The sequence below is a fragment of the Erinaceus europaeus genome, chromosome 9, assembly GCF_950295315.1.
Source record: "Erinaceus europaeus chromosome 9, mEriEur2.1, whole genome shotgun sequence".
NCBI classification, from domain to species: Eukaryota; Metazoa; Chordata; class Mammalia; order Eulipotyphla; family Erinaceidae; genus Erinaceus; species Erinaceus europaeus.
In genome coordinates, this window is record NC_080170.1 from 112,588,885 (window position 1) to 112,595,365 (window position 6,481).

Consider the following 6,481-nt stretch of genomic DNA (forward strand, 5'->3'; position numbering starts at 1 on the left):
TCTTGTTCAGGGGAATTCTTGCACTTCTCTGAGACTTGATGTGATCCATAGCCCTGGAGTGACAGCCCAGTATGCCCAGAGGACCAAGGTGAGAGGTCAGAATGGGAAAAAGATGGCCCTTGGGGTCACATGCCGATATGCCAGCACAGAGCCAAGGGCATGGGCATCACCCATCTCCCCCATGACGTCTGAGAGGACCCCTGCTCTTCACTGGCCCGGAACTTCCTCCTCACTGAAGTGACTCTTCGACTGTTTTCTGTGAGAACAGCCCTTATTTTAATAAAGCAATGGAAACAAGACAAAAAAACAGAAGCCAAAAGAGATAGACTGTCTATGCAATAAATTATAAAGGATTCTGTTGTCCTCCTGTGTGCCATGGCTTCCAGATTTAAAATATATCAGATACAGAGTCCATTTTCCTTGTGTGAAGCATGCCTCTAGCAAGTGATTGAGCCAGGGAAGGAGAAATCGCTCCACCCATGGGGCTCGGTGCCTGCACTACGAACCCACAGCTCCTGGAGGCCATTTTTTTCCCAAACTGGGATCCTTAGGTTGGTCATTGTGCTTCACCCCATATGCACTTAACCTGCTGCACTACCACCCGGCCCCCTACAAAGACCCCCAATTTTAAGCCTCCTGTACCCATATGCAAGGGGGAAACATCACGGGTGACGTAGTGCTGCAGGTATCTCTCTTTGTCTGTCCTTCTCTATCTCCCCCTCCCCCCTCAATTCCTCTTTGTCCCTATCCAAAATAACCGCACTGGGTCTTGGTATATTGGATCTCCATGCTGGAGTACAGAACTTGCATGCATAACTCCCAGGTTTAATTACCAGATATGAGCTTCAGGCTCAACCACCAGAATCACATGCGCCCGAGTTGAATGGTGATCTGGTCTTACTCTCTTCCTTAATAAAAATAAACAAACAGGGGGCTGGGTCCAGCGGATTAAGCACACATGGCGCCAAGCTTAAGGACTGTCCTAAGGATCCCAGCTTAAGGATCCTGGCTCCCCATCTGTGGGGGGTGAAGCAGGTCTGCAGGTGTCTGTCTTTCTCTCCCCCTCTTTCTGTCTTCCCCTCCTCTCTCCATTTCTCTCTGTCCTACCCAACAACAACAACAACAATGATAAAAGAAAAAACAACAAGGGCAACAAAAGGGGAAAAACAGCCTCCAGGAGCAGTGGATTCGTAGCGCAGGCACGGAGCCTCAGCGATAACCCTGGAGGGAAAAAACAAATAAAATAAAAAATAAAGAAACAAAACAAAATTTAAAAATATTGAAAACAGGGGCCGGGTGGTGGCTCACCTGGTTGAAAGCACGTGTTATAATGCTCGAGGAGCCTGGTTCAAGCCCCTGGTTCCCACCTGCAGGGGGAAAGCTTTGCCAGTGGTGAAGCAGGGCTGCAGGTGTCTCTGTCTCTGTTCCTGTCACTCCCTTCCCTCTCGATTTCTGGCTGTTTCTATCTGATAAGTAATGTTCATTAGGGCGGGGGTAGATAGCATAGTGGTTATGCAAAGAGTCTGTCATGCCTGAGGCTCCGAAGTCCCAGGTTCAATCCCCTGCACCACCATAAGCTAGAGCTGAGCAGTGCTCTGGTGTTTCTCTGTGTCTTTCTCTCTCTGCATTTCTCTCAAAAATAAAATAAATAAAATACTTAAAAAATAATGATCATTAAATTTTTTTTTTTTTTAATATTGAAAACAACACAAGAAGGTTCACCAGCCAAGCCCAGTAGTGAGTTCACAAATATGGAAGTATCTTTACTTACAAACTATTTTGGAGTATATGCACTGTTTTCATTCCTTTGATGCAATATGGAATTAGAAGCCAGTCTTTCTTCCAAGTTGTCCAAAACTCAGGTAGAATAGCAATAAATATTTAAAAGGCTTTTCCCAATAGTCCACTAGTACTGGTGAGTAAATTCTGGAACATATAAGTAATAAGAGAAATATGCTTATAGGTTGGAGAATTCAATGTCCCTCCACCAAAGTTGCAGTATCCTTCCACCACACTTCCTCCCACCCCCCCTCAGCTTTGTACACATGGGATTACAATATTATGAAATTGCAGGGCTTCTATTTTCACTGCTGTGTGTGTTCCCTCCTGTTCTACTGCCCCTTTGGAAAGCTCAGCTCTGCAGGAAGAGACTAAGGGTTTACGTTTGCTTTGTTTCCTTACATGCCACAAGTTGAGTATCCCCAGATACTACAGCCAGATCCAAGGTGAATCTACAGAGCAGGAGCAGCTGGGAATCGGTACGTTTGAAACGAATTTGAAAAGGAGGGGCTGGATGGTGGCTCACCTGGTTGAGCACACATGTTGCAATGCACAACCAATGCAATTGCTGGGTTCAAGCTCCCTGGCCCCCCTCTTACAGGAGAAAAGCTTCACTAGTGAAGCAGTGCTGCAGGTGTTTCCGCCTCTCTCCCTCTCTGTATCTCTCAGCCCCTCATTTTCTTTCTTTATCTCCCCCTCCCCTCTCAATGTTCTCTGTTTCTTTTTTTAAAAATTTCTTTATTGGGGAATTAATGTTTTACATTCAACAGTAAATACAATAGTTTGCACATGCATAACATTTCCCAGTTTTCCATATAACAATACAACCCCCACTAGGTCCTTTGTCATCCTTTAATGTTCTCTGTTTCTATCCAATAATAAATAAATAAGTAAAGGTTTAAAAATATTTTAACCAAAAAATACACTTTCAGGGGCTAGTTGGTGGCTCACATGACTGAGTGCACATGTTAACATGCACAAGAACCAGGGTTTAACCCCCAGTCCTATTCTACAGGGGGAGCTTCCTAAGTACTGAATTAGCACTGCAAGAGTCTCTCTCTTTCCTGCTCCTTCCCTTCTCTCTGGATTTATCCGTATATTGATTAAATAAGTACATAAATTTTTAAAATAAATTTTACTAAAAGTAAATAAAAGTACATTTGCAGGTTGGGGAGATAGTATAATGATTATGAAAAGAGACTTTCATGACTGAGATACCAAAGGTCTTAGGTTCAATACCCAGCACCACCATAAACTAGAGCTGAATAGTGCTCGCATAAAGAAGGGGGAGTGGGGGTGAGGGGTTAAAAAAAAAACAAAAACCAAGGTTCAAACCTATAGTCCCTACCTACAGAGGGGGAAGCCTAACAAGTGATGCATCAGTGCTGCAGGTGTCTCTCTCTCTACCTGCTCTCCCCACCTTAATGTCTCTCTGCCCTATAAATTAAAAATAAGAAAAGAAAAAATCCATTTGAAGTTTATTAAAACAATTTTCTCCCTGAGGTGCATTCTGTACCATGACCACAAGGTGGCGACCCAACACTACAATAAACAAGGCAAGCTTTCCCATCAAATGGACCTTACCTGCATTTGGCTCAGCTGTTCATTTCTCTGTGACATAGAGCCAAATGACAAGAAGATTTTCTCAAATTGTCCTTCATTTAAAGAGCTAAAGAGTTGCAGTCGAAACAACTCAACCACAGGACACAGGCCATGCATGCCTGATCACAGCTGCTTCAGTGTCTGCTATCTCTCCTCACCACCCCCTTCATTCCCATCACTGGCCCAGAAAGAACTGATTTTTTATTTTTGCCTCCAGGGTTATTGCTGGGGCTTGGTGCCTGCACTGTGAATAGACTGCTCCTGGAGGCCATTCCCCCTCTTTTTATTATTGGATAAGGCAGAGAGAAATTGAGAGAGGAGGGGAAGATAGAGAGGGAGAGAGAAAGACACACACAGACCTGCTTCACCACTTGTGAAGTGACCTCCCTGTAGGTGGGGAGAGAACTGATTTTAATGCATCCAGTACACACACTTCCCATCAGACAGGACCTTGTGTTTTGACAGTCGTAGAGGGTGTCCCGTGCTCTGGACTTAGCCGCGGAAGCGGAAGAGCTTCTGACCATTCACAGTGGCAGCCTGGCCTTTGCCTTGTGTAACTCAGCTTCTCTGCCTGTCACCCTTTCTCTGCTGGCCTGAGGTGTGATGAAGATGACTTGAGACGGCAACACCCAACGCCAAGTGTGAAGCCTCTTCCTGTCTATTGCATTTCTTTCCTTCTTCTTCCTTCCTTACCCCACTCCCAGTATTCTCTCTAGGCATTTGCTGAGATCCCAGAGGCTGTAGGTTCAATCCCAGGCATCACCTTATTCCAGAGCTGAGCAAGCTCTGGTCTTCTCTCACACTGTTTCTCATTCATTTTCTTTCTCATAAGAAATAAAAATTACATTTTGATTTGAATTCTTAAATTAACTGAAATTTATTGTTTCCATATAAGAAACAATTCAAATTTCTATTTTTATTTGTTTGCAAATTTCTGCCTCTGAGTGAATTTTGTTGACTTATTTCTCTCTAGAAAATACTCAATTTGGGGGGTGGGTGGTAGTGCAGTGGGTTAAGCGCACATGGCACGAAGCACATGGACAGGAGCAAGGATCCCGGTTTGAGCCCCCATATCTCCACCTGCGGGGGGGGGTCACTTCATAAGGGGTGAAGCAGGTCTGCAGGTGTCTTTCTCTCCCCCTTTGTTTTCCCCTCCTCTCAAGTTCTCTCTATCCTATCTAACAACAACAATAATAATAAGGGCAACAAAAATGGGGGGGGGTGGCCTAAGGAGTAGTGGATTCGTAGTGCAGGCACTGAGTCCCAGTGATAACCCTGGAGGTTAAAAAAAAAAGAGAGAAATACTCAATCTTAATTAGATTTTAAGATTTGATAGCTTGATGTATAGTGTTCTGTATAGTATAAAAGGAAATGTTTGGGACCTGGCAGTGGCATACCTGGTTTAGTGCACACACTGCCATGCTCAGTGACCCAGATTCAAGCCCCTGGTCCTCACCTGCAGGAGGGGAGTTTCACAAAAGGTGAAAAGAAAAAGAAAAGTGGCTGCCAGGAGCAGTGGATTCATAGTGCTGACACCAGTGATAACCCTGGTGGCAAAATAAATAAATAAATAAAATAGGAACTGGTTAACTGAACAAGTAGCCATTTGGGAAGAAGTCTTGCGAACACGGGGTTGTGGTGTTATGTTGCCATCTTGTGGGCATGAAGCAGAATGCACCTTGGGAAAGGATCTATGAAATTCAAATATCCTCTTCAGATAATATTAAATATACATGTAAATTTACCACCAAGAAAGCAAACAGCAAGCAGGTGGCTGTAGTTAAGATCAAGAGTTTCATGTGACTACCTAGACTTCTTCAATTACTCCTGTGTCTTACTGCTGTGTCCGCTAACTCATGTTCATACCATTTAAAAATGAGTAAGGACCAGTATATTTGATGTATAGCACAAAGAATGCAGAAGGAACGTATGCCATGATTTGTCCTTAATTCTAGTTTTTCCTTTCCCTTTCCTCCTCTCCCCTCCCCTCCCTTCCCATTCTTCTCCCAGCTTTGGTTCAGCAGGTGATGAGGACTGAACCTGGGACCTTGGTGCCTCAAGTTATATAATAATGAGTATATATATATATATATATATATATATATATATATATATATATATATAATGTTAAATGTTTATTTATTTTCTTTTGTAGCCCTTGTTTCACTGTTGTGGTTATTACTGCTGTCATTGTTGTTGGATAGGACAGAGAGAAATTCAGAGGAGGGGAAGACGGGGAGGGGGGGGGAGAAAGACACCTGCAGACCTGCTTCACCACCTGTGAAGTGACTCCCCTACAGGTAGGGAGCTTGGGGCTCGAACCAGGATCCTTATGCTGGGTCTTGAGCTTTGTGCCACCTGCTCATAACCCACTGCATTGCTGCCTGACTCCCTTTAAAAAATATTTTTATTTATCATTGGACAGAGACAGGGAGAAATTGAGGGAGATAGAGAGATAAAGAGCCAGAGACACCTGTAGGCCTCCTATACCACTCAATGAAAGTTTCCCCCTGCAGGTGAGGAGCAGGGGCTGAACCTGGGTGCTTGCGCACTGTAATGTGTGCACTTAACCAGGTGCGCCACCACCTGACCCCTATAAAAGCATTCTTCAAGGCTTCTAATATTGTAAACCCATGTCCAGTCAATTAAAAAAAAAACTGTCAAAATCAGACAGGTATCAAATTTCCCATTAACATCAAATGCCAGAAGATAATTTCAAAGTCATAAGAATTATTTTCAATCTAGAATTCTGTATCTAGACAGCTGATCAAGTTAACAGCTGCAAAATAAAGATACTTTAGAAAACCAAGCTCAGCCTCTTAGAATTTACTGTGGGCTACAACAGCTCAGTGAGGAAGTTAATCAAGGAAAAAGTAGTCCCCACCTAGGAAGAAAGGAAATCTTCAGGTGAAACTTGTGGACCAAGTCTAGAAGGCAAAGTGCTAAGGCTAACCTAGGTAGAATGTTGTTTTTATCAAACAGTCAAAACTTGACCGCGAAGGGGAAACAGGCACCCTAGTATATCACTGCTTCCTTGGGCTGTGGTTTGGCAGAATCTTCTGTAGGCTATGATCTGATAGCATTTGCTGATAACGCCACT